Source organism: Dasypus novemcinctus, chromosome 3, assembly GCF_030445035.2.
Source record: "Dasypus novemcinctus isolate mDasNov1 chromosome 3, mDasNov1.1.hap2, whole genome shotgun sequence".
Taxonomy (NCBI): Eukaryota; Metazoa; Chordata; class Mammalia; order Cingulata; family Dasypodidae; genus Dasypus; species Dasypus novemcinctus.
The window spans coordinates 144,443,956-144,470,530 of NC_080675.1; the positions used below are offsets into that span (position 1 = coordinate 144,443,956).

At 46.5% G+C, this 26,575-nt stretch overlaps 1 long non-coding RNA gene across 2 annotated transcripts in view; it reads left to right on the forward strand.

Moving 5' to 3' along the window:
• The first annotated feature begins 1,498 nt into the window (after positions 1-1,498).
• LOC101442113 (uncharacterized) overlaps positions 1,499-26,575 on the forward strand; it is a 34,450-nt gene continuing 9,373 nt past the window's right edge. For both annotated transcript variants that reach the window (XR_011648449.1, XR_011648448.1), the window contains exons 1-3: positions 1,499-1,607; positions 2,298-2,431; positions 3,157-3,250. This is a non-coding gene — a long non-coding RNA (uncharacterized lncRNA). The remainder of the gene's footprint in view (positions 1,608-2,297; positions 2,432-3,156; positions 3,251-26,575) is intronic.

Below are 26,575 nucleotides of genomic sequence, written 5' to 3' on the forward strand. Positions count from 1 at the left end.
CTCGGCAGCTGAGTGCCCGTCTTCTTCCCTGTCCCCCGCACTGTCTGGGGGCTTCAGGGTCTTGTGAACGACGCCTCTGCCACACAGGCCGCACAGGCCTCCTCACCCTTTCAGAGGCGAGGGCCACCACTGCCCCTCCGTGCTCTCACTCATACCCTCGTTTCTCCCCTAAATGCTAGGGCTCCCGAAGCAGGCTGATCGTCAGCACTACTTGGGGAGCTTTTGAGTATAGATCCCCCAGGCCTCAGACAGGCGGATTCAGAAGTTCCAGGAGAGGGGCCTCTCAGAGTCTGGATGCGGCATTTTAATGTCAGCCCGGTTGGGAGCCACTGGTCCTTGTCTTGCCAGCCTCTATCATTCTTCCCTGTGAAATTCAACCTGACAGTGACCTACCCCTGCCACAGCCGGTCCCTCAGACCCCTCACTTGCTGTACCTGGTCTCCTCCTCATGAAGTCATCCAGGCTGGGGGCCCCTCAGTTTTCTTCCTGTCCGTCGGCTTCCCCCTGTCTTGGTCTCTGTCCCTCGTGTCATCCTAGCTCACGTGAGCCAGCACTCAGCACTCTCATGCCCATGGCCTCTACTCCATCCCTGCTCACTCCCACGACAACTGACTCATAAGCCAGAGGTCCAGCTTCTCGGCTTCTGCCAACCAGGCTGTCCCTACTGCCCTGGGATGGCTGCCACGTGCAAAATTCAAGGAGTGCACACTCACTCGGGTTCTTCCAGAGTGCTTACAATCTTCTCAGGAGTTGTCAGCCCCGTCTCCCAATCCTCTCCCAGCCATTTCAAACTTCCACTGTTTTCCTCACTCCCCTATCCCAGCACCTCTCATCTTATGCACCTGCTATGTGCCCCGCAAGAGATATGGTGCTGACCAAGCCAGACACAGCCTCTGCTGTCATGGAACTTATAGGTCCCTCCTGCTGCACAGGGTCACCCCTTCTCTGTGCTCTGGGATCCTGCACCTTGCCAGGGACTTCATCAATTTACTCCTCTCTCAAATGTTCGCTCTCTTCTTCTCTATTGTCTCTTTCCTTTCTGCTCCATCCTTTCCATTTATTAGTAATGTTGGTAACTGCTTGCTGAATTTAATGCAAGTTAGTCTTATGGACAAGATTACCCACCAGGGACCGTCTATATTATAGACTTCGTAAAATGGTCACTTGGGGCTTGTGAAAAAGCAGGAAAACATGAAGCATTGCCAAGGAGAAGGGGCAGAGGAGAACCAGGGCTGTTTGAGCACTGACTATGGGTCAGAGACTTTCAGATGGATGATCGTATTTAGTCCTCACAACAACTTTGTGAAGTATGTGTCATTTGCCCCATTTTGCCTGTGAGAGGTGGAGTAACTTGCCTAAGGTTGCCGAGCTGTAGTGCCAGCCAGTCAGTAGGAAAAAGGCAGCTCCAAGTACGAAGAGTGTTAATTCAGGGAATCCGAGGCTCACACAGAGGCTGGGCGGGTTGGGGCACCAGAGGTAGGAAGTCGTCACCGAAGGCCAGGCTGCAGCTTCCGGGAGGGGAGGTTTCCAAGGCCTCCCTTTCGTCTGACATGCCTCTTCTATTTCCCCTGGGCATTGGGTGACACCCAGGTTCTGCAGAAGGTCAGGTAGGACAGACAGGAGCTTCCTCTTAACCCAGAAAATGTTGGCAAGTGGCGGAGGTTTGCAGGAGAGGAGTGGCAAAGAAAAAGACCTTTTCTATTTCCTCCCACCCTCACATATGGCTTTTAAAGCTCCATGACCAGACTTCTTTAGAAAGAAATGGAGGCTCAGGGTTTAATGTCTAGGAGTGGAGCTAAACAGAAGTCTGTGTCCCTTTGACTACAATTTTCCATGAACCTCAGAATCTTTTCTAGAAGGTCTAGGGACTTTGTTGACCAACAGTTTCCTAGTCTGGATGGGACTTTCTTTAGGAATCCTTAAAGTCCAGATTTTTGTTCTGTTTTTCCCTTCCTAGTTCCTGCAGACCCTAGGGCAGTGTGTGTATGTGTGTGTGTTTAAGTGAGGGAGACACTGGATCTTAAATTCTTCTTGGTGACTTGCAAATATTGTGAAATATGTTAACATTCTGGGCCAAGACAATGCAATTTTGGATTATTAAGTCCACATGACAAATGAGCACTTATTCATTTTTATTTATTTTGAGTGAATTAATAGGGCTATTAATGAGGGGGAGGGTGGAAAGAATTGTCTTTTCTACCCCTTTGTAGGGAATAACTGATTTGGAGAAAGCCCTAAGAAACAGTAGCACAACCTCATAGACTGTTGGAGCTTAGAGAAAACTTTATTTGTTCTAGTTTAACAAACATGTATTGAATACATCATAAGTCCTGAAGATGCCAAAGCAAATAAAAATATGTTCCAGTCCTCAAGGAGCTAAGAATCTAGTGGCAAAACTGCAACAGTGGAAATTTGATCAAGGCATTGTTGTGTAAGTTTGGAATGAGCTATCATTAACTTGTTGGGAAAGTCAGGGAAGTCTTCCTGGAGAGAGTTATATCTGAGTTGGATTTAGCTGGAAGAGTAGGAGTTCGGTTGGAAAAACAAGTAGAGAAAGGCATTCTTGTCAGAAACAAAAAAAAATATGAGCTTTTGAAACCATGTAGTGAATTCAGAAATCCAGCAGTATGAAGGTTTAAAGTGAAGGGAGATGAGGAAAGAGAGATGGTCAAGGGCCAAATCCTGAAAGTTGAACTGAAGATGCTCCTGGCCTTGTCCTTGGTGTTGGAGGACCAGCAAAGGGCATGAAGTGGGGGGAGAACACTTTGGTGGTCTACGGAGGACGCACTGGAGGAGGTGAGGCTGGAAACTGGAGACACTTAGGAGGAGACTGCAGGGGAGAGGGATAGAAGCCAGGCAAAGGTAGTGGAAAAGAGAAAAGCCAATGGATTGTATTACTTTCCTGTTGCAGTTGCAAACAAATTTCTGCAAATTTGGTGGCTTACAACAACACAAGTTTATTCTCTTACGTTTCTGGAGTCCAGAAGTCTGCGATCACTTCCACCAGGCTAAAGTCAAGGTGTCAGCAGGGCGGGTTCTTTTTGGAGGATCAAGGGAGGAATCTGTTTCTTTGCCTTTTCCAGCTTTTAGAGGTCACTCGTATTCCTTAGCTCATGACCTTCACTCCAATTGCTGCTTTGTCTTTTCCTCCTGCAGCCTCCTCTAAGGACCACTGTGATGACATCGGGCTGTCGCGACTATCAGGATAATCTCCCCTTCTCAAGATCTCTACCTTCTTCTCTTCTGCCATGTGAGTTTGACATTACAGGTTCTGGGGATTGAGATGTGGACGTGTTTCAGCTAACCACACTAATGCTGGACATTGAAAAGTGTCACCAGTTTGGTGACTGACTAGGGGACAACAGGGCCAAGAAGGGGTCGTTGAGGTAACCCCTTTGGTTACTGGCTTGGGCAGCAGTGGGATGGTGGGTCTACCAAGTGAGAGAGAGGAGGAGGAAGAGCAGGTCTTAGAGAGGTGTGAGGGGCAGATGGGGAATAATGAGCTCGCTTTTGGACACAATGAATTGGAGATGTCCAGTGGGCCATCAGATATATGGAATTCAGCAGGGGAGAAATCTGGGTGAGAAAGAAATCTGAGTCACTAATGTGGAGCTGGTAATTGGAACTGTGGTATGTGGATCAGGTAACTGGGGGAGATTATATAAGAGGTTCTTGAATTTTCTGGTACCTCAGAATTACCTTGGGATAGGGTTGCCATCTTCAGAAAATAAAAACACAGGACGCCCAGCTAAATTTTAATTTCAGATAAACTGCAGAAGTGCTTTAGTATAAGTATGTCCCAAATATATCATGCATCTCTTTTGCCCTACCTCTAACTGTTTATCTGAAATTTTAATTTAACTAGTCATCCTGTATTTCCTTTGGCAACCCTGCCCTGGGAGCTTGTTTAAAGACACATTACTGGGCCTGGTTCCCAGAGATTCTGGCTCGGTAGGGCTGGGCCAGGCCCAGGAATCTGCATTCTAACAGGTCCCCAGAAGAGATGGATGCAGTTAGACCTGTGAGGAACATTGAGGGTGAACGAGGTAGGGAGTGGACTCAGGACAGGGCCCTGGCTTCTCAGCACTTAGGTGCAGGGAAAGAAAGAAGCCTGCAGATGAGCGGTGGGAGGAAAAGCAGCTCGTGCTGACATAGTGGGGAGCACTTGGCTGGACATGCAGGGGAGTTGATGGCTCCAGGGGCAACCCACACTGGCAGAGAAGGCGAATTGGTGGGTAAATGCCCTAGCCTCCCAGCCTCCCAGCCTCCCAGCCTCCCAGTCTCCCAGCCTCCCAGCTTCTGGGAGCTCACTCTGTTTAGTTTCTCAAAAGGTGCCAGAGGGGCTGAGCCTCAGTTGCCTGCAGCAATAGCCTGCTCATTAATTGCACTTGGTTGGCTTTTATCCTTTCCTGTCTCACATTCCCCCTTCCCATCCGCACGCGTGTTTCCTGGGATCACCTCCTGATTATACTATAGGTGCCCGTGTCCTTTGTCAGTGGCTGCTTCTAGGGAAACCAAACCAAGATCCCTGGAGGCTAGGGGCTGAGCTGAGGGGACTGGGAGAGGTCTGATGCGCCCTTGAAGAAGCTCAGAGGCAGGGAATATTTGTCTTTGGTGAAACCTGGACTCCTCTTGGTGGACCCCCATTTCTTCGTACCTACCTTATGACCCTGGATTCCCCAAGTCCCCTCTGTAGAAAACTTCTGCTGGGGTCCTTAAATCCTGGTGGGCCATTTCATGGGATCCTGCAAATGCACTAATGAGGTCACGTGTTTCCCTCATCCCCTCTGCCCTCTGTACAGGTAATCAATGTTCTTGCATGTCCTCATGGGCCTTTGGTACCTTAGAGAAGGAAGGAGATTAAGCTTTATTGAGTGCTACCACGTGCCCAGCTTTGCTACCTCATTTAAAATTCACAGCCACTCCATAAGGAATTATCATTATTCCCAACTCTCAGGTGAGGAAACTGAGGCACAGGGGAGTTAAATAACTTGGTAAGGTCACCCAGCCAGGAAAGTGGTGGGGCTGGCCTTGTGCATTGACGTGCCACTTTCTGGGCTGAGCCGCAGGCCATGCATTTGGAGATGGCACCCACGTTCAGCTGTGGCATTGCCCCCTTCCCCAGGCTGCAGTCACATTTTCTTTAGGTAGTTCTTCCAGGGCATGGCTCCCAGACCTCTCACCTCTGGGGTGACGTTCTTGGTCTGCATTCCCAGCCAAATGTGGTGCCCAGGGCTGATACCTTCCAAACCCATAACCTCTGCTGACCTAAACATTATACCTCCAGTCCTGATCCCAGGATCACATTCGCTTTTGAAACAGCCACAGCCCTACATGGGCTCATGTTAAGCTCTGGGGTTACCTAAAACCCTGGAGTCTTTTTCACCTAGACTGCTGCCAAGTCAGAAGGTTCCTGGGTAGTCCTGGGGCAATTAATCATTTTGATCCCGATTGCAGGTTGTGATATTCATTTGGACTGCAGTTTCACAATTTGGGCCAATATTATAAGAAAATGAAATGCATTAGGTGTTGATTTCCCTTTGTGGCCATTTATTGATGATTATCTGATCGTCAATAGTATTGGAATACTGTTTTTATGTCTCATATTACCAAGTAGATTGCTAGCTCCTTGAGGGCAGAGAACATACTGTCTCCTCTGCATTGTCCAAAGGGCCTGGCACAAAGTTTCTCAAACACTAGGTGCTCCACGAGTATTTTCCAGTTGCCTGATGGAAGCACAAAAACGCACAATCCGCAATTCCTAGGGCAGCAATGGCAGGCGGAGTGGTGGGGTGAAAGAAATAGCACTGCCCTGGAGCTAACAGATCCAGGTCCTGTTCCCAGCCCCAGCTCTCACCTGCTGTTTCCTCATCTGTAAAATGGTGACAGTGAAAATTAGTACTATAATATTGAGCCTGCGAAGCCAAACTCAGCATGTAAATGCAATGCCTTCCCCCCAGCGTGGGACATGACACCCGGGGATGAGCCTCCCTGGCAACGAGGGACCACTATCAACTACCAACTGATGATGCAACTGGAAAATGACCTTATACGGAAGGTTCAATGCGGATCAGCAGAATATCCATGTCTACATAAAATACCATGACTTTAAAATGCTGTTTGACCTAAAGTAAGGGGGAAATGGAAAGGAGAAATGAGTTTATATGGCTACGAGTTTCTAAAAAAGAGTCTGGAGGCTGGCAGAAGGTTTGCCCTCATGCACAACTGAGCAGAGTCAGAGAGACAGATAAAGCAGATACAACCCCCAGATATTGGTTCCTTTGAGGGCTAAAGAGACCCATGGGAGTTATGGTCATGGCCGATGGGGTTAACTACCAGGGCAGATGGCCCCTCTTTGGAAATGGTGTTTATGTGTGATGAATCTGGACTCAGATGGGATCTCCCTTCATAAGACTTTCATGCTAATGTGCTGGAGGTGCAGTTAATGTTGGGGTTTAAGATATATTTAGGGGATTTGAATCTCTGGACTGACAATGTGATAGCCAGATCCTGAGCCTCAACAGACTCCAGCACCTACAATCTGATTTATTGGACTTACCACACTCAGCTAAGATGGAGGTGAAGAAGGACAACCACCACACCATGGAGCCTAGAGTGATTACAACTGAAAATGGGAGGATTGCATCCAGCATCCAGGTGGAATCTGAGCCTCCTCTTGACATAAAGGTGCAATGGACACAACCAATCCAGTGTCCACATAGAAGAGGTGGCATTGGATTGGGAAAAGTGGACATAATGGACAAAGGGTATGGGGAAAGGCAGGAAGAGATGAGAGGTGGAGGCGTCTTCGGGACATGGAGCTGCCCTGGATGGTGCTTCAGAGGTAATCACCGGACATTGTAAATCCTCACAGGGCCTACTTGATGGAATAGAGGAGAGTATGGGCCATGATGTGAATCAATGTATATGAGGTGCAGAGGTGCCCAAAGATGTACTTACCAAATCCAATGGATGTGTCATGATGATGGGAACGAGTGTTGTTGGGGGGGGGGGAGGGGGGGGGTGGGGGGGTGGGGTTGAATGGGACCTCACATATATATTTTTAATGTAATATTATTACAAAGTCAATAAAAAATAAAAAAATTAAAAAAAAAAAAATAAAATAAAATAAAATACCATGACTTTAAAATGCTGTTTGACCTAAAGTAAGGGGGAAATGGAAAGGAGAAATGAGTTTATATGGCTACGAGTTTCTAAAAAAGAGTCTGGAGGCTGGCAGAAGGTTTGCCCTCATGCACAACTGAGCAGAGTCAGAGAGACAGATAAAGCAGATACAACCCCCAGATATTGGTTCCTTTGAGGGCTAAAGAGACCCACGGGAGTTATGGTCATGGCCGATGGGGTTAACTACCAGGGCAGATGGCCCCTCTTTGGAAATGGTGTTTATGTGTGATGAATCTGGACTCAGATGGGATCTCCCTTCATAAGACTTTCATGCCAATGTGCTGGAGGTGCAGTTAATGTTGGGGTTTAAGATATATTTAGGGGATTTGAATCTCTGGACTGACAATGTGATAGCCAGATCCTGAGCCTCAACAGACTCCAGCACCTACAATCTGATTTATTGGACTTACCACACTCAGCTAAGATGGAGTTGAAGAAGGACAACCACCACACCATGGAGCCTAGAGTGATTACAACTGAAAATGGGAGGATTGCATCCAGCATCCAGGTGGAATCTGACCCTCCTCTTGACATAGAGGTGCAATGGACACAACCAATCCAATGTCCACATAGAAGAGGTGGCATTGGAATGGGAAAAGTGGACATAGTGGAAGAAGGGTATGGGGAAAGGCAGGAAGAGATGAGAGGTGGAGGCGTCTTTGGGACATGGAGCGGCCCTGGATGGTACTTCAGAGGCAATCACCGGACATTGTAAATCCTCACAGGGCCCACTGGATGGAATGGAGGAGAGTATGGGCTATGATGTGAACCAATGTATATGAGGTGCAGAGGTGCCCAAAGATGTACTTACAAAATCCAATGGATGTGTCATGATGATGGGAACGAGTGTTGTTGGGGGGGGGGAGAGGAGGGGTGGGGGGATGGGGTTGAATGGGACCTCACATATATATTTTTAATGTAATATTATTACAAAGTCAATAAAAAATAAAAAAATCAAAAAAAAAAATATTGAGCCTGTACTAGAAGCTGGGATCAGTGCTGTACATCCAAAGTCTAAAGCCAGGAAATTAGGGCTAATTTATATCCCCATTTTTTTTCAGATAAAGAAACTGAGACTCAGTTAAATACTTGCCCAGGGTCACACAGGAGAGAGTGGCAGAGCTGGCATTCAAACCCACGCAGTCTGCTCGATGTGAGCCAGTAGGTTACGTGAAGTGAACTCAGAACCTCATAGGTGGGAAGCCGGTACTCAACACTGAACCACATCGGCTCCCCTGAGTTGGTGTTTTTCGTTTGGTTGCTTGTTGTTTATTTTTGTTTTTAAGGGGTGCAGGGGTCCGAACCCAGGACCTCCATGTGGGAAGCAGGTGCTCAACCACTTGAGCCACATCTGCTCCTCTTCATAGACTACTGCATGGAGTAAATGAACACTTGTATGTAAAGGGCCTATTGATACACCTGGTGCACAGTAAGTGCTCAATAAGTGCTAGTGCTCCCCCTGCATCTCCCCCCTGCCTTAGGGCACAGCTTAGGATTGAGGGTGGAAGTAGGAGGAGGGTGGCTTTGTTGGGCAGAATCCTCAGTTCTTGAAGGAGGAGGGCAGAGCTGGCCGGCCAGTGCTGGTGCTGGGACTCCTGCGTCAGTTTGGAGGAATGGGAGATCCCCATGGGAGGGCTGGCTGGGAACTCTTGGGTCTTTGAGAAAAGAATGCATTCATTCTCTCTCCCTTGTCTCCCTTGTCTCTTGCATGCAACCCATTGTCAAAGTGTTTTGACTCCGCCTCTAAATCCGCCTCCCCTCCTCTTTGCCCTCACCTGCTGCAGGCACCGGCCCCCTCTCCTTGGCCTTGGCCTTCTAACTGAGAGTGCAGCCTTTTTTTTTTTTAAAGATTTATTTATTTATTTATTCCTCTACCCTCCCTTTTAAAGATTTATTTATTTATTTATTCCTCTACCCTCCCACTCCCCCCCCCCCCCCCCCGTTGTCTGCTATCTGTGTCCATTCGCTGTGTTCTTCTGTGACCTCTTCTGTCCTTATCAGCGGCACCGGGAATCTGTGTTTCTTTTTGTTGTGTCATCTTGCTGTGTCAGCTCTCCGTGTGGGCGGCACCATTCCTGCACAGGCTGCACTTTCTTTCGTGCTGGGCGGCTCTCCTTACGGGGTGCACTCCTTGCGCGTGGGGCTCCCCTGCATGGGGGACACCCCTGCGTGGCGCGGCACTCCTTGCGCGCATCAGCACTGTGCATGGGCCAGCTCCACATGGGTCAAGAAGACCTGGGGTTTGAACCGCAGACCTCCCATATGGTAGGTGGACGCCCTATCTATTGGGCCAAGTCCGCTTCCTGAGAGTGCAGCCTTTTGACCTTGGCTTCATTCACACAGCACTCTGCGGGATCTTTACAAAACACAAAGGGGTCAAGCCCCACCTCAGTTCAGGTTCACCCCCGACCCCAGCTTTTCCACCTCTTTAGGAAAAGTCCCAAGTTCCGGCCTCTGAGGCCTCTTGGCTACAGTTGGCTGCACTTCTCAGGGGTCATCAGAGCCTGCCTCTCCCTCTGCCTGGGTCCTCTTTCCTGTGTAACTTTTTCTCTTCCTTCTCATCTCAGCTCGCACATTTCCTCCTCTTGGGAGCTGTCCTTGACCACCCCTTTCCCGCATGCGCACTTCAGTGGACAGGGCGAGTCTCCTGGCCCCTTGTTCTCAGAGCCCCCACCTCTGGCTCGTTGCCAGGGCCTGGCCCTGAACCACGCATCACAAGTCTTTCTTGAGACACCAAGTGCCAAGCCCCTGACTGGACCCTGAAAACACAGAGACGCACCAGTGGCATTCCTGGCCTGGAGGAGCTCACTGTGCAGTGGGAGGCAGGTTCAGGCCAGCAGGGGGTGACGTGCTGACAAAGGCAGGCCCAGGAGCACAGGGCAGACAGATGACCCAGGATGATGGAGCAGGGAGGGCTTCCTGGAAGAAGAAGTGCTGAAGTGGAGTTTTGAGGTCTAAGTAAGAGGCAGGAAGCCAAAAAGGAAGGAGAAAAGTGGGAACCCAGCTGGAGTCCTGAGTGAGCAAGATAAGCCTGGGGACCGCGGGATGGCCGAGCTGAGGCTGGGCATGACCCCTGCAGGCAGGTGACATGTTGGGGTGGGCGGGAAGGGGGAACCTGGAGGCCTCCTGCTTTTCTGGAAGGGCACTAGTAGGATGGAGGGGCATTCGTGAAAATGAACAGGAGACTTGCTTTGGGGGCACGATGAGATGAAGAGGTTGGTTTGGGTTCCCCGAGGGACCGCTGAGGGGAGATCACTGGTTGGGATGGGCGTGTGAGGCAGGAGACGAGCACAGGTAAAGGCCAAGAGTCCAGAGCAAATGGGCACGGGCGGTGGGACGGCATGCCCGGCAGGGGCATGGGGACGAGGAGGGAGGGAGTGGGGAGAAAGCCAGCCTAGAGTTGGCGGGAGGGCCTCCTGAGGGTCGGTTATGGGCCAGATCCGGTGCCAAGTGCTTTTTGCAACGTCACCTTTCTTCTTCCCAACAATCCTGTACCATTACCTGTTTTAAAGATGAGAGCACTGAGGCTCAGAGGGATAAAGGACTGGCTTGAGACCACGCAGCGCCGGCCAGAGCCTGGCACACAGTAGGTGCTCCATAGACACGCATGAGAGGGCCGACCGCTGCCCAAATGGATGAATGGCTGGATGCATGGCAGAATCCAACCCGCGAGTGTCTGGCTTTAAGCCAGTTCCTTTTGCCAGAATCCTGTCCACCTCAATAAGAACGAGGAGGAGGAGGAAGACAGTTTCCCACTGCATCTGAAATGCCCCTGCTGCCTTGAACAAAGTCCTCCCTTCCTTCAGCCCATCCCTCCCCTGAGAGCCCCTGGGCCACATCCTTCCCCGCTTCCCAAATCTTTTGTAACTGCTCCTGGGGCTGCTCCACCCAGCCCCACAGCTGCCCTTTCTACCACCATGCTGTTTGCTTTTCCTGCCTCAAGTTTTATCATTTTCTCCAGGAAAATATTTGTCTTCCCATTACTTTAATCAGGCCTCTGGGGTCCGGCAGGGAGCCTGGGAGGAGAATTAGTCCTGTGTTTTGTTTGCTGTGCTGGGAGAACAAACAGGCTTGTTTGACTTACCTGCCTTTTCCCGGTAGGTGGACCCCTCGGAGCAAACGCGAACAGGCCTGCCTCCTGCCCCTTGGCTCTAGAGCTGACTGTGGAGCATTTAAAGCCTACAGAGCTTCACTCAAGCTAGGCTGGGTGGGCAGGTCCCTGTCCTCACACATTCACGCCAGAGCATGAATTCTTCTCATCACACAAGGTGCCTGGACTGACATTCTCTGAAGTCCAGGAAACATTCACCTTCCTTCAACAGCAGCCCAAGCCCTGTGGCAGTTAGATGGCTTGATCTAAGAGTGAGATTTCAGAATGAAAGGGTTCCGTAAGTAAGTGGTGGGCATTCAGTGGGGGCTGTGACCGGGAAGAAACTTGAATTTGTTGAGGGCAAAGAGCCCTAGTTTTGGAGTCAGATCTTGGCATACATCTACCAGGGGGACAGACAGGAGGGTGGTAGGTGGGGATCCTGGCAGGACAGCATAGCTGGAGCCCAGTGTGGGTGTAAAGTGGTGGGCCTGGGAGGCAGGCCAGGACTGAACTCTGATGGCCAGGACTGAACTCTGGTTGAGGAGTGGAGCTTGACCGAGGAGAGCCGAGTCCAGCTGGGAAAGCCAAGGCCCATGCACTGATGTGCACTACCCTGCTCCCTGCCCTCCCTAAATTTGTCCTGGAGACAAATGAATTGAATACACATTTATTGAGGACCAACTAGGAGCTGGATGCTTTAGAAGCTTTCTCATCTATGCCATTCTTATGGCAGCTCTGAGACAGGCAACATTGTCTCTATTTTACAGCCAAGGAAACTGAGGCTCAAAGATCCAAAAGCCTGTGGGCTGCTGACTGACTGGGTCACAGATTTACATCTGTTTGATGTAACAGACTATCCAGTGTTTACTACACAGGCATCATTGACTTCCCCATCTGAACAACGGCCGACAGCATCACCAACATCAGCATCAGAATCGGCATTATCATCATCAATGTCAAGATCATCATCACCAAATGTCACCACCAGTGTCAACATCACCATCACTGTCACCATCACCATCATTTTGACCTTAGGCCTCCCATCCATGGCCTCACAATCATAGGCAGCAGAGTAACAAAGTGGAGTCCCAATTCCACCACTTGTTAGGCTTTGGGAAAGACGTGATCTCGCTCAGCTTCAGCTTCTTTGTCTATAAAATGGGGATAAACATACACCCCAGACGGTAGGTGAGGTACTTAAATCAGTCCTTTGTTTCTACCACTCCACTGAAACCAGTGCTCTTGTCGAAATCATCAATGACTTTCATCAATGTCACCATGATACTTGCCCTCCAGGAACATTTGGTGCATTTGACCACTTCCTCCTCCTTTTCCCTCCTGGTTTCTATGACGCCCACTTTCTGATTTTTCTCTCAACTCACCTATCCCCTCTTCTTTGCTGGCTCTGGCTCTTCCACCTGACTCCTCACGGATTGAGTGTTCCAGGACTTGGACATAGCCTCTTCCGTTCTTCATCCAAGCTCTCTACTGCTTCACGTCTCACTTGCGCTATAATAACCCTTGCATCACCAGGGCCTGGTCAGGGAAGCAGACCTTAGAGTAGCTCGTGGAGCCCCTTTGAGGAAGCAGAAGTCCTTCCCAGTCCCATCCAGTAGAGGGTCAGCCCTGAGCAAAATTTGTTGCAGGTAGTTTGAGGGGCTGCTGCCTCTTAAATCTGTGTCCCTTCAACTTTTCTGATGCTTACTAGGTCTGGACTTGCTTTATCTCAGATGATCAGAGCCCTCAGGTGTCTTTCACCCTCAGACACATCCACATGTGTCAGTGAATGTTAGTGATGTAGAACCTCTTAAAGTGTGCCCCCTGCCACTTGGGGGGCTTCCATTTAGCAAAGAACAGAACAGAATGCTATAGAGAGATCTCCATTTAGTGGATGGGGACATTTGTAGGATGCTTTCTTGGAAACTCTGAAATAACACCCCTTTGGGGCTACTGTTTCTGCCCCCACATTGGTCCCGTCCTGAGACAGATGGTCCCCCTTTGGGCTGTTCTCACACACATAAGCAGAGGAATGCTTTTAGGTCCTCTTGGCCTGCGGAGTATTCTGAATCAGATGCCAGGAGAAACAGATTGCCTATCCCTTATTCTCGGTGCTGTGGGTGGACAGTTTTGAGATGAGATCTCTTCCAAGAATGTGTTTTCTCTTACATCTTGAGGATGCGATGCTCTTCCCTCTCTGCTCTTTTGAGGCTGGCATAAGTGTGAGAGTTGCTTTGGGGGTAACGCCTGCACAGCCTCTGCCCCCACAGCTGAGGAGAAACAGGGAGTGGGTGAGCCACTTTTGGCATCATTCTTTGTGCCCTTTGTACAGGGCTACCCAACTGGCAACACTGTGGGCTGCTTCCCACTGCCAGATTAATGTTCCTAAAATAGCTTGGCATGATTGGACCATTCCCCTTCTGAAGGACCATCCAAAGTCTCCCTTGCTTGTGGAATAAAATCCCGGGCTTCAGTCTAGTAGTTATGATCCCTACGTTCCAGCTTTTATTGGCTTTCCAAAAGTGTCCCTCACTCTTTCTCTACCCAAAGTCTTCCTCCAGGCAGTCACATCTCTTCCCAGAATGCCTTGGGATCATGGCTGCCTCCACACCACTTAAAATGCCCTCTCTCCCTTATTGCCTATCTTATTCTTCCTGCTCTCCTAGACAAGGGTCAAATTGGACCTTATAATGACAGTCCTCTTCTCCTTGGTGGTCATCCTTGATCCTTCTGTTCATTCACCCTTGGTCCTATAAGACCACCCCAGTCAGCCTTGTGACTTCTCCCACTGAGGACGGTTTATTTACAAAGGGACTGTTTACTAAGGTGTGGGCAGTGAGTGGGAGAACCACAAAGAGTAATACAGTAAACCAGGGCTAGTAAGAGTAGAGCTGTTACGACCCCGCCTTAGTTTCCCAGGTGCTAAAACAAATACCATACAATGGGTTGGCTTAAATAACAGGAAGTTATTGGCTCATGCTTTGAGGCTAGAAGTCCAAAATCAAGGTGCCAGCAAGGTGAGGTTTTCTCCCCAAAGACTGTGGTGTTCTGAGGCTCACTGCTGATGATCCTTGGTTCTTGGCTTTTCTGTCACATGGCAACATACATGGTGATGTCTTCTCTTTTCTTCCCTGGGTTTTGTTGACTTCTGGTTTCTTCCTGTGACTTCTTTCTCTGTGTCTAATTTCCTTTGTATATAAGGACTTCAGCCATATTGGATTAGATCCACTTTCATCCAGTTTGGGCACCTCTTCATCTTCAAAGGTCCTATTTTTAAATGGATTCATACCCAAAAGGACCAGGATCTGAACATGTCATCATGGGACATAATTCAATCCCTAACACACCCCTAAGCCTGAACAAACATGGGGGGGAAACTGTTACCAAACCTGGGAGAACAGAGTCCTGTAGAATAGGTTGTCTTGAAAGGAGAGCTTAAGGAGACTTTTCAGGGATGGTCAGGAGAATGAACACCTGATCTCACTCTTCTCTCTCTGGTCTCTTGCTAGGGCTTTCTAATTGGCTTAGCCCACCTGGAAGCCAGAAGGGCAAGGAAGCCCAATATGTAGACCCTGCAGTTCAACCCTTGGATAGGGAGGAGGATGGAGAAGAATTTGGAAGGGAAACTAAATGGGAAGATGGTTATGCCTCATAGTTTAGGTTTCAGGTGGTTAAATTGTGAAGACTTTGAACTTCACAATGGGAACATTCTTAGGCTCAACCTGTTCAATTTCATTATTTCACAGATAGGACCATGGAGATCTAGAGAGGGATCAAGTTGGTCTGAGGTCACATAGTAGGGTAGTGTCAGAGATGAGACCAGAGTAAAAGTAAGCCCTAAAGTTCCTTAGTAAGCCATTTCTTTGGAACAGATGACCTAATAATTACATAGTAGGGATCTGAGTTTAAGTTGTAGTGGTCATGCTAGCCATGTTTGGTAACAGGCAAGATGCCCTAATAGAAGTCTACTTGGAAGGGACTGGTTGACAATCCTATCAGGATGAGAGTCATCCTGAAGGGAGAAGCCAAGAATAATGGGTTTTACCCAATTGTAAGTGAATTGAAGTTACGAACTGTTTTAGTTTGCCAAAGGGCTGCTGATGCAAAGTACCAGAAATGTGTCAGCTTTTATAATAGGGATTTATTTGGGGGTAAAATCTTATATGAAACATCCAAACAAGGCATCAGCAGAGATGCTTTCTCACCAAAGTCAGATGCCATGTGGTGAAGCAAGATGGCTGCCTATCTCTGCCTTCCCCTTCAGAATCTACCGACTTCCAGAGATCAGCTGAGGGTAACCAGGCATAGGGCTTGTCTCTTACCTGGCCTCCTCTATCTGTCTCACCTGCTCTGCTTTCTTCCCGAGTTCAGCTGTAAGTTTTCAGGCATATATGGCTCATCTCCCCTGGGCCTCAGTTCTTTGAGACTCTCAGGGGTTTTTCTCCTTGCAGCTCAGCTGTGAGTAAAACATTGTAGGATCAAATATGGTGGCTTCCTTTATCTGTGTGTCTCTCTCTGTGTCTCCATTTATATCAGACCCAGCAAGAGGGAGGAGATTCCACCAGAGTCATGCCTCACTGACATAGTTCAATCAAGAGGATCTCACACCCACAGGAATGGATTAGTAAAAAAACATAACCTTTCTCTTTTTGGGATTCACCAAATTCCAGCTGTCACATGAACACAGTGTGTGATTGCTTGTCAAGTCTGTTCCTCCCTTGGCTCCTTGGTAGCATATTTGAATCCATGGAGAAGAGTGGTGTGTGTGTGTTTAAAGAGTTCTGCAATAGAATCTAAAAGAATGTTTTCACTAAACTCTGAAACACCTTGGATCCCAAGCAGTGCCTCTGTGACCACAATAGCAGATCAAAACACAAAGACAGAAAGAGGAACCCTCCCTCACCCCGCCGTGGGCCTCACTTTGTTTTAACTCTTTCACTCAAATTTTTCTCTCCTCTTTTAGGAAAAAACAAAAGCAGTTATATAGTGATTTTATAATATTCAACTTTCATATTTATTACTTCTTTGCTTTCATACTTCCTTTTTCTGATTCTTTTTCCCTCCTTTTTTAAAAAAATTATTTCTCTCCCCTTCCCCACCCCACCCCCAGTTGTCCACTCTGTCCATTTGCTGTGTGTTCTTCTGTGTCCGCTTGTATTCTTGTCAGCAGCACCCAGAATCTGTGTCTCTTTTTGTTGCATCATCTTGCTGTGTCAGCTTTCCATGTGTGCAGTGCCATTCTTGGGCAGACTGCACTTTTTTGCACTGGGCGGCTCTCCTTACAGGGCACACTCCTTGTGCATGGGGTTCCCCTATGCGGGGGACACCCCTGTGTGGCAGGACACTCCTTGTGCGTATCAGCACTGCGTGTGGGCCAGCTCATCACATGGGTCAAGGAGGCCCTGGGTTTGAAACTTGGACCTCCCATGTGGTAGGCGGACACCCTATCTGTTGGACCCAATCTGCTTCCCTCCCTCCTTTTCTTCATCTCCATATTTCTCCTTTTTCATCTCCATCTTCCTCGTCTTCTCTTCTCTCACTCCTTCTCTTTTTTTCCTTCTTCCTCCTTCTGAAAACCATAGCTTCTCTCTTTTTTTTTACTTTTTTAAAGATTTATTTATTTTATTTATTTCTCTCCCCTTCCCCCACCCCCCACCCCAGTCTGTATGTTTTTCTTTGTCCACTTCTGTTGTTGTCAGTGGCATGGGAATCTGTGTTTCTTTTGTTGCATCATCTTGTTGTGTCAGCTCTCCGTGTGTGCGGCGCCATTCCCGGGCAGACTATACCTAAAGTATTGTTTGAGGACATTCCTTCCTTGTTTCTTGCTATGAAGCCTGACTGTACATGGATGCATTTGTTTTGAGAGTCTCTGCCGTCATGGAGAGAGAAACTAACTGGTGACTTTCTGCTTCTTGTACCAACTAAGGAGCTGTTTGCAGATACTATAAAAAAATTATGAGCACTGTAAGTTATTGTGCAATCTTTCCTTGGACCTATTAGATCTGGACTTCTGCTTACTGTTTAATTATCTTCTGACTGAGGAAATGGAAAAGTTGACAAATAGTTTAACCCAACAAGACTCAATTTCCTTATTTTCCCCCTTTGTGAGAGTGTTTATAGAACACTGATCTGCCAACATCTCTTAGACTTTCCAGGGCACTGGCAAAAAATAGAGACAAATGTTTATATCCCATGAACTCAAGATGGTTTTCATATTGTTTTCATGTTTAACTGATTTCAGATGAACGACAATGGCCTTTAATGTGGTTACAAGAATTTGCCATTCATTTTCACTTAAAATTGGATCCAGCCGGTTTATTTGCCTATGCTGTATTCTAGGTCTTAATGATTTGCCTTCCAAAAAAGGCTGATTGGCACAACAGCTTGGTGGGACATCAGTCTCCTATTACATGTGAATGAAAATTAAGTTCAGAATATCACGCCTGTTTTGGAGCTCTTTGCACACAGCATTTGAGGCAGACAGCTGGGCAACTGGGTGAAGGCCACAAGAGTAGGCTGGCTCGGAATGGCATCCTTTCCTGATGGCGAAGATGCTGGCTCCCCAGAAGCTCCAGGAAGGAGACAGGGCTGGGCTTCCAGGGACACAGGAGTGTGGTTCAGGGCTCAGAACATTTTTAAAACTTTCCTGTACCTTTCCACCTTGACCTGGATGCACCAGGGTAAGGCTGTGGGTTCTTCATAATGTTTCAGGTTTTCTCTTCCTTGATCTAAGATGCTAGATGTGAATGGTGGAACAGAGAAGGACCATGGCATAAAGGGAAGAGTTGAGGCAGAAGAGTAGGATTGTTGACCATTCCTCTACCTTTAGGGAAGTTGTTTAACCTCTGCAGGACTCTGTTGCCCTTTAATCAGGGTAACCATTTAATTTTTTGAACACTTTTGTAGAAAACAGATATTAAATTGAATGGGAAGGTGGCAAACAGGCCTAAACTGGAGATAAGGTCAACCTGTGGATAAAGAAGGGGTTAGTCCAGATAAGGGGTGGCAAATAGGTTTCATATCTATATTAACTCCAAGAGAATGGTAGGACTGCCTGGAGTGCTTTGTGGAGAAGGATAATGTGGCTGCTTCGAGCTCAATGACAAAGAGTTCCCTATTGATTAACAATGTCTGTCCTGGTCCTGAAAAGGAATGGTAGCATCTGTGCCGTGTATTTGCCATTATTGCTTTGGACAACCTTCAAGACCCCTTTCAACTCTATTTTTGTAGTAAAGAATAATCAAGTGGTGGGAACGTAAAATGGTGCAGCTGCTGTGGAAAATAGTTAGGTGGTTTCTCAAAAGGCTAAACACAGAACTATCATATGACCCAGCAATCCCACTTCTAGGTATATACACAAAAGAATTGAAAGCAGGGACTAAGACAGTCCAATGTTCAAAGCAGCATTATTCACAAAAACCAAAAGGTGGAAGCAGCCCAAATGTGCATAGCAGTTGAATGGCTAAACAAAATGTGGCAGATCCATGCTGTGGAATATTACTCATCCTTAAAAAGGAAGGCTACAACATGGATAAACTTTGAAGGCATCAAGTCAGAACCAAGTCAGAAACAAGGGGACAGATGTTATGTGATTCCACTTTTATTAAGTACTAGGATAAGCAAATTCATAGAGACAGAGTAGAGTACATGTTACCAGGGATGCAGAAATGGGAATTAAAACTTAATGGGTATAGGTTTTCTGTTTGCTGTGCTGGGAAAGTTCTGGTAATTAGATAGTGGTGATGGTACCACAATATTGTGAATGTGATTAATCCCACTGAATAGTATGCTTAGGAGGGGTTGAGATGGGAAAGTTTATGTCATATATGTTTCTACAATTAAAAAAAAAAGAATCTAAAGATACGATGCCAATTAAATGTAATATATGATCCTGGACTGGATCTAATAATGGAGGAGGACATTTTTGGAACATATGAAAAAATTGGAAGATAGACTATAAGCTTTATATCAGTGTTATATCCTCTGAACTTGATATCTACACTGAAAGTGCTTAAGTAAGGCAATAGTCTTCTTAGGAAATGTACATGGAAGTAGTGTGTGTTCAAGGAGAATGATATACACATCTACTTTCAAATATTTAAAAAATAGACAGATGATAGCTTGATAGGATGATATGGCAAATGTGGCAAAATGTTAAAACTGGTGGATCTGGGTATGTGGGGATGGCATGCTGGAGTTCTTGTATACGTTTTGTATTATTTTTGTAACTGTCCTGTAAGTTTGAAATTATCTCAAAATAAAAGACTTAAGGAAAAAAGTATAATTGATAAATAAGTCAAACTAACCACCCTACCAGTTAAACGTCCTGGAGGTTGAGGCCTGGAGAGGCAGGCTTGGAGGCCTAAGGCAGTGCTTCCCACACTTGAACGGGTACACTTGAATCTTGTTACAATGCAGATTCTGATCCAGTAGGTCTGGGGTAGGGCCCAGTATTCTGCATTTCTAACAAGCCCCTGAATGATGTCCAGGCTGGTCCATAGGCCCTACTCTGAACTGCAAGGACCTAGGGCAGCTCATTCATGACCCTAAGGCAGCTTGCTGACCCGGAGCCAGTGCCCCTGTACTGCAGGCTAAATAACCTTCAAATGGTAACCGACCTGTGTTAAGCACCTCCTGTGTATATGCTCTTTCCCAAGGATTTTTCACAGGCCATTTAATTCACCAACCCCCCCTTCCCGACAGCCCTTTGATGTTGGGCAGATTATTTCCCACCACACACTTGAAAACAATTTTGTTTTTCGCAGGTCTGGCGGGGTTTAGTGCCTACCCCATGGTCTGTAAATGGCTGAGCAGGGACTCACGTCCAAGTGTTACCCCTGCACCAGGCTGGCCTATGAGCACTAACTCTCAAGCTAATGGTTAAGCTAACGCTGTGAGCACCCTCAGCTCAAACGGGGCAGCTACTGGAGCTGTACCACGGGACTGGGCTGAGGCCAAATGTGCCCTCAACTCGTGTCAGAAGGCTAAGCTCTGGGACCGTGCCTCGAGCACCACCTTTTCAGACGGTCATTAAGGCGCGCAGGAAACACCTCGTGATCCAGGGTTCGTGGGAAAGAGCTCTCCTTGCCCTTCTGAAGGTTTTGGGGCCAGACTGACCCAGGTCCGAATCCAACTGCATTACCTGATCTCGAGAAAATTTCATGACCTCTTTGAGTCTCGTTTCCCTCACCTGTAAAAAAGGGTTATAAACATCCTTACCTTTCAGATTTGTTGGGAAATTGAAAAGATATAATATGGTAAAATCCACAGTATACTGCATTTGATAGGGAGCACTCACTTTCCCCTTTAGTCCTTGTGAAGAACTGTAATGGTTTAGTTTTTGCTACTCAACTACTGCACAAATAAAACTATCCTAAATTCTCCTTCAGTGCAATGTCATAATCTGTGAAAATAGGTTTGAAGTAGAAGTTTAACGTGGTGCCTTCCCCATCTACAATAAAATAGAAAATTGCGTTTTTATTAAAAGTCATTCTTTCCTGATATAACCCCCCCAAACTCCTATTTAAACAAACTTTAAAACTTGTACTCTAAAGTAAAACATGTCATCACTAGGAGATATTCAGTCAACACAGACAAATTTGAAAATTAAAAGCAAACTTGAAATGTCTCTGTGATTTGGCATTAGCAAAATCTTTGATAAGTTTTGCAACTTCTGCTGCCTTGTTTCTGCAGTGAGTGGTGTTAATTCTGTTAAATGTTGTTGTCACAGAGCGTTCCTTAAATAGTTTTTAATTAGTTTTAATTTGGAGAAAGAATGTTCTGCGTAAGATACAGGAACAGAATTTGTCAAAAATAAAATTAACCGATAAGATTCTGTGGAAAGACTTGCAGACATGAGGTACTAGTCTCTACTCCCTTGATAAATGCACAGATACTCTTAATTTTGTAGATTTCACTTGCTAATGATTTTCACAACGCAGTAATTCGATTGTCAATGCTTCCAATATGTCACTGGAACATTTCTTTCCCCCTCTGTGTGTTCTTCACAGTGGACTTTTCATCCATATGAATTAATTAGGATGGAAGAAAACATGTAAATGAGTCAGCAGCTGTACTTAATCCTGAAATTTTAGGTGTATTTAGGTAAATAACCTTACTAATTACCTGTGGAAAAGGGTGAGAAACATAAAATCTCTTCCTTAAAAACAAACACTGCTGAAGATGAAAGCACTCTCTTCCTGACACTCAGCAAATCAACAGGTAGATGCAGATGGTATAAAAGTCTTTTAGTTACTACAGTGTCTTAGCAAATTACAGCCAAAGCAGTCTTCTTTTTGGTTTGAAATACATAGAATTTTTTCCACCTATTTTTAAGATATTAGCATAGTTCTATACGTATCAATGCATGATTCTAATAAAGGACTCCATGTCCCTTCAACTAAGGGAGCAGCAGCTGCTCTGACAGCTCCCAGTCTTTGCAAATGCCAGCCAAGGCACCCGCATTCACTTGGCTAAAAGGATGGCAGAGATCAAAATGCTTTTGTAGGAGTTTCCAACTATTGCCAAAGAATAGCCCAAATCTCATTTCTCATAATGTTTCAGGCATGCCTTACCCTACTCAAGTGACCTGTGGTGTAAAATATGTATTAGAAACTATTTTTTCCAAAACAGAGTAGATTTGAATTATGAAGGGTGAAACTGACAAGTACAGTGGTTGCTATATGTCTACACTTGTGCAGTCTGTAATATGTCCTTGCATTTGCTTACCCTATAACGTAGTAAGGAACAGGATTTGAATACTACTGTTCAGCAGACTGAAGTATGTATTCATTACGCTATAGGTCATTGGAATATGAACTAGATGTACCTGAATATTAATGGAATTTCACTCACTTGATTGTCATGGAAGCCACGGTGGAATTCAATTCAAGTGCAGTTTTGTTTCATCATCGGTGGTGTCACGTGTATTTACAAAGAAGTTGCGTATGTGCTCTCCTTGGTTGGTACCATAGAAACTTCCAATTCTTGAGAGCCCTAGTAACCCATGGCCCCTATAGGGCATCATCCTAGTATGACATGGCTCCCCTGGTTTCCCGCTCTCATGGACCATTCACAACCTGGGCCCAGCTACACCTCCAGCTCCCCACCTACCTTGAACCGCCACCTTCACAGCCTCTGGCCCAGCTGTTCTCACTGCCCTGTTCTCCTACTTTGCTCTTTCTCTCTTCTCTGCCCGCATCAATCCTGCTTATCCATCAAGACCCCGTAGAGACCCCTGTACCAGTTAGAGTCCCGCAAGGAGCAGGTGGTGAGCTCAGAAAGGGTGATTGAAGAAGGTTAAGGCAGGGACTGTTTATAAAGGAGCAATCTGAGTTTAGGGAAACCAAGAGATGTTGCAGCACTCTGGGGCTACCAACATTGGAGCTGAGACTGCCCCCAGGCTTGAAGGGCCCAGGAGAGGGAGTGATACAGAAGAAAAGAACCATGGCTGTCAGCGAGGTAGAGGAAACTGGTCAAGGCTAACCCTCAGCCTGTCCATCCAGAAGAACACAAACCCTTTTCCTCCCACCCTTACTCTCCTCCTATTCTTTGACCTACCCAATGTGAAGGTGGAGGCAAGATGTCTTTGACGTAGCCCTTCTTGGTCAGCCACCTTGCAAAGGAGGGTGGGAAAGCATGGAGCCCGGGTGGGAGGGAAGTCCTCCACAGGAGCGGGTGTGGGCAGCGAGTGTCACAAAAACCAAAGGGCCAGAGGCAGGGATTGGAATGAGATGTGAGTTAGGAGTGTAGAACCAGGGGACCTGGGCAAGTGACTCACCATCATGGGAGGGGCTGGGAGGGACTTGGGTGCCAGGTGCCAGGACTGTAATCTAGACTCATGCTGTCCAATCTGATAGTCACATGTGGCTATTTGGATTTAAATTTAAATGAACAGAAATTAAGTAAAATTAAAAATTCAGTTCTTCAGTTATATTAGCCATAATTCAAGTGTTCTTGGGAAGTGGATGTGGCTCAACTGATAGAGCATCCGCCTACTGTATGGGAGGTCCAGGGTTCAAATCCAGGGCCTCCTGGCCTGTGCGGTGAGATGGCCCACGCACAGTGCTGCCACGTGCAAGGAGTGCCATGCCATGCAAGGGTGTCCCCCACATAGGGGAGCCCCACATGCAAGGAGTGTACACTGCAAGGAGAGCCGCCTTGTGTGAAAAAAGCGCAGCCCCCAGGAGTAGTGCCGCAACATGGAGAGCTGACACAAAAAAAAGGTACACAGATTCCCGGTGCCGCCAAGAATGCAAGTAGACACGGAAGAACACACAGTGAATGGACACGAGAAAGCAGACAAGGGGAGGGAGGAAGGGGAGAGAAATAAATAAAATAAATCTTTAAAACAAAAACAACAATCAAGTGCTCTGTAGACACATGTGACTATGGCTCTCGTGTTGGTCAGCACACATTAGAACATTTCCCTCATTGTAGAATATTCTGTTACACAGCCTGATCCAGAACATCTCAGAAATGTTAGGGTCTCAGCAGTGCTAAAGAAAGAATTGTTTTGGGGTGTATGGGGACCTCTTATATTTTTTAATATAAGTTTTTTTGGTGATCTATGTAATTTCAAAAAAATGCAACTAAAAAAATAAAAATCTAAAAAAATAGATAAATTTCCATGGGGACATCAAAGTAATCACACTAGAACAGGATATTAATTTCAAGTGTAATTCAAATGTTACAACTGTTAGAATAATAAAAAGGTTTTTAAGGTAAATACTAAATAATTACCCTGTTGTCTGGGCTACTTTCTCTCTCCAATGTTATTTTCATTGTATTTTTACATAACAAAATTCTAAATGTTTGTTACAGAAAATGCAAAAACATGTAAAGAAAATAAAAATCCACCTGTAACACATTAAAAAAAAAAAAGAGTTGTTTGATGTGATCAGGGTAAATCTGTCCTGATATATCAAACAGACCTAACTCCACATCTCCCCTTTGCTAGTGATAATTTTTTTTGCCTTTTAAAAAAAAAAGATACATAGATCACAAAAAATGTTACATTAAAAATATATATATAAGAGGTTCCCATACACCCCACACCCCACCTCACCCCACTCCTCCCACATCAACAACCTCTTTCATCATTGTGGCACATTCATTGCATTTGGTGAATACATTTTGGAGCACTGCTGCACCACATGGATAATAATTTACATTGTAGTTTACACTCTCCCCCAGTACATTCAGTGGGTAATGGCAGGATATATAATGTCCAGCATCTGTCCCTGCAATATCATTTAGGACAACTCCAAATCCAGAAAAAGCCCCCACATCACATCTCTTCTTCCCTTTCCCTGCCCTCAGCAACTGTGGCCACTGTCTCCACATCAGTGATACAAATTTCTTCCATTGCTAGAGTCACAATAGTTCTATAGTAGAATACCAGTAAGTACTCTCTAATCGATATTTTATTCCTCTATCCTGTGGACTCTGGGAGGGTGATGTTCACTCCACCTCTAAATCGAGAGGGAGCTTAGATCCCACATGGCTGATGGATGGGATTCTCATGTTGCAGTTGAGGACACTCTCGGTTACCTGGTGTGGTGATTGACAATTCTCACCTCCCCATCAGCTGACCTGGGTAATTTTGTGATGAATCTTCAAACCTCAGTTTTCTCATCTAGAAACTAAGGATAATAATAGAGAAGTAGATTGAAGACTGAAAGGTGTCTTGAAAAGTGACCAAAGTGCATATTAGTTCCCAATTTCCCTTGCATCAATATTGTTAAATATCACCTATTGAGACCTTGCTTTGCTGGCACTATGCCAAATAATTTGTCTTGATTGCCTTACACCAACCTCACCATAACTCCATGAGAAGATAGTATCGCTGTTTCCATTTTGCAGATGTGGTAAGGAGCTTCAGAGATTAAAAATGGGCCTAAGTTCATTATATTTGATTAACATCACCCATTGTTCTCTGTCGTTTCCTATGTCTTATCTTCTCACCGAGCTCAGTAGGAAGATTATCTTGGCTTCATTTGAAGCTGAGATATGCCTAGCACAAAACTGGACCAACACGTGCTTGCTAATTGGCACATCCATTGTGATGCACTTTGATAGAAACATTAAAAAATGCTTCAGCACCACTCGACTTCAACATTTGCTCCCCAACAGAGGTCTTGAAAACAAACCGAGGGAGGCTCAGTCTCGATCTTTAAGTGTATTGCTTGCAGGGGATTTTTAGATGCAGGAGATCTAAGAAGCACTGTGATCTTGGAGAGGGAAGAGTTGGGTCATCTTTTTCTTTCTGAATTTCTGTTCTTCATCTGCAACTCTCTTCCGTGGGTTGTCATGAGGGTTGAGTGGCTCTATGAGACTCCTGGCCCAGGGCCTGGGACATGGATGCCCTCAGCAAGCCTCCCCTCTCCCCCCACCTGGGAAGCCTCCTGGGGCACCTCATTCTCTTTGATGGACAGGAAGGAACCCTTATTGTCCAGACCACACATTTTTTAAGAAACGGAAGTCCTGAGTTCTGGAAAGTAAGCTAATTATATTGAGGTCTACCTTGATGAGAAGATCTCTCAGTTCCATGTGCCTGTGTTTAGGGACATTAGCAATGCAGAAGGACAGGGAGACTCCAAAAGCAGGTGCCACCTCCCAGCCTCTCCCAGAGCTGGGCTGTGGGCTCCTCTCTGATCTAGATGCCTCTGAGTGGTCATAGGGTCTGCTTTCCAGATCCTGGCTGAGGACATGAGGGGGTCTTGCAGAATTCCTGGACAGGCCCTAAGAGAGCTTGAAGGAATAAGAGATACATGCGAGCACCCGGGTGGGGCTTGGGGTGTGGGAAGGTGAGGAAGACTGAGAGCCTCTGACGCAAACCCCCTCTGTGGCCCCAAGTTATTAGGTGGCAGCAACCTGAAGAGAGACCTGGGTTTACCGGCCTCTCTCCATTCCTCCCAGTCCCTCAAAGCTTGCTGTCCATCTCCACAAGGAGCTGTTAGTGTAGTTTGCTCTGATGATTTGCACATGAGCTGGTCTTTCCCTGGGTTGTCATTTGGAATCTGTGGGGGTTGTGAGCTGCATTGGTGGGAGTCACTCTGTTGTCTGGAGGGACCATGTGACCAAGTGTCAGACTCAGCCTAGAAGATTGGGGGGTTGCAGTTTGGTGTGGAAAATACTGATTTTAGTATCAGACTGCCCTGGGTTCAAATCATGAGTTTGTCAATTATGAGCCGTAGTCACTGGGCAGCTACTTCTTGGATATTTTTGTAGCATTGGCTTAGTACCAGGATTTTCACAGAAGTTATACCTTCCAATCTCACAACAGGTTTGGTGTAGGGAATA